The sequence below is a fragment of the Sinocyclocheilus grahami genome, unplaced genomic scaffold (assembly GCF_001515645.1).
Source record: "Sinocyclocheilus grahami isolate Dianchi unplaced genomic scaffold, SAMN03320097.WGS_v1.1 scaffold663.1, whole genome shotgun sequence".
NCBI classification, from domain to species: Eukaryota; Metazoa; Chordata; class Actinopteri; order Cypriniformes; family Cyprinidae; genus Sinocyclocheilus; species Sinocyclocheilus grahami.
In genome coordinates this window covers 102,794-105,024 of record NW_015505842.1, presented here as the reverse complement: position 1 = coordinate 105,024, position 2,231 = coordinate 102,794, and positions in this window count along the sequence as shown.

The following is a 2,231-nucleotide window of genomic DNA, read 5'->3' as shown; positions in this document are numbered from 1 at the left end:
GTATATGTGTGAAAACAAACAAAAACGTGCACAATCCATATTTTGTGTTTTGGTTTGTTTGTTTGTATATAAAAGTAAAAACAGAGGGGAAAAAAATTCCAAAAACCTCATGAATACTATTGACATGGTTGTTATAAGTAATCTTCACCACCCCCCGTCTTCCTCTTGTGTCCTAAACCCTTCCCCCTGTTTATCCCGCGTCATTCCTTTCTGCGTCATTCCTTGTTTTCTTTTTAACCATGATCTGCCTTTATGAGTGAAATGGGAGAAGGTGCCACTTACTGATATTTTTCCACTGGCATTCCCTCACAACTCAAAAGTTTGCCTTTGCCCAGAGGGAACGTGTCGATGCCTTTGAGATGAGCCTAGGGTTAGCGTAGCATGGGTAACTGTAGAAATGTTAGCGATATGGCGGCGCAGGTCTTTACTAGGCTCTCGGTATGAATGCGTGTGTCCAAATATAGTTTTAGCTATGTAGGGTTCACAGGATCTGAACATACTGTCCACTAGGGGAGCTGTACTAAGAATCAGCCTTGCCTTGCTATGACGACGTGGGGTTTTTGTTTAACCATTTCATCGCCATGTGGCCTTAAAAAAAAAGATTCCTGTAGCAAGACATTTAGGAGCTGCCTCTTAGCATCTAGGTGTAAATCCAATCAGATCTTTTGTCCTTAAGAGGCGGGGGGGGGGTTTACCGACTCTTGCTCCCTCATGGGACTGGCGGTCACACCTGCTGCCTTGTTCAATTGGCTCGATTCAGGATGGACCAAACTTGAAGGCCAGTAGAAGTTGGTGAGCCTTGAAGCAAAGGGAACATTTCCCCCACTCCAGTTATCACCTCCCGCTTTTCCAAAAACTGGTGCTTCATTTGCAGAATGTGCCCTTTGCTTGAGGTTAATGCGAGTTAGGACTTTTTTAAAAAGCAGAAAAGGGCTGTTTTCACTAACAGATCTCAAGTATTGAACAACTCAACTGAAAAATTACCAACACCATAGACTGTGCCTCCAGTATTGATGAGTATGAGCTACTCTCTGTGTTAACCTAATGGAAAGAAGAAAGTCAGGACTCTAAAGGAGGTGCATTTGTAGTGGGACAAATCTGGAGTGAACCTAATTCTAAACTCTCAGCTCTAGTCCAGATGTAATCTAACCTCAATGTTCAAACAAGAGAGGATGTGCTCCTGCATAACTGTACTGTTTTATACACGCTTGTTTTTTTTTTCTTCCCTTGGCGACAATGCCTGCAACGTTGTTGTTGCAACATTGCCTGCTTTGTTGTGCTGGTCCAGAATGCTGCTTCTGTCTTCATCTGTTTGTACTTATCTCTATAATAGCTGGAGATTACTGTTCACCTGTGTCAACATTAAAGTGTTCAGAACACACGGTTTCTTTTGTCTCCCATTTACCAACATGAATGCTGTACCATTGGTTTTTTGTTTTACTTCACCAGGGTGATGTCTAGATGGTTAGCCTTGATCTGTAAAACTTCATTATTAGGGCTTGGTGCCACCAAGCTTAGACGTCCTGATTATAAACATAAGGTCTGGTCCACGTTGCAGTTTGGTTTACTTGAATGGCTGGTGTGCTTGACAGTCAACACTGAAAATCAAAGTAAACTCCATTGACAATGAGCATGGATGGGCCAGTTCAGTGCAAGTGTACTACCTTGTGCAGGGATGGGTAACGCAGATCTTGGAAGGCCTGTGGATTTGAGTTCCAATCCCTGATCTGTTTGACTGGAGTTACTTATCCCTGCACTAGATAGTGCACTTGCACTGAACAGGTTCATTCACAATGTTTGTCATTGGATGGATGGAACTAAACTCCATGAGATGGTCTTCACTGCAGAACACAAGATCCAGGGAGCGAGGTTGGATCCAGATCCAACTCCTCCCACCTTACATATACCTAAACCTACCCGTCTCCACCCCCTGATCCCTAAACCCACCCATCTCACCCTAAACCTACCATCTCCATCCCTAGATGTGGATCCAACCCCGCCCCCTGGATCTTTGTTCTGCAGTGAGGGGCTACTGAACTCCACAGGACACTGGCTTTCCAGGACCAGAGTTGCCTATCCCTGACCTACTGGACCTGTTGTCCACGCAGACACAAAAATTGGGCTGCAAGCAGACAAGGGAAGTATGCTTTATGAGGGGTGGGCTGACACTGGTTGACAACACCAAAAATGGGCTGATGTAGAAACAAATATGTAGAGACTTTGTGATCAGT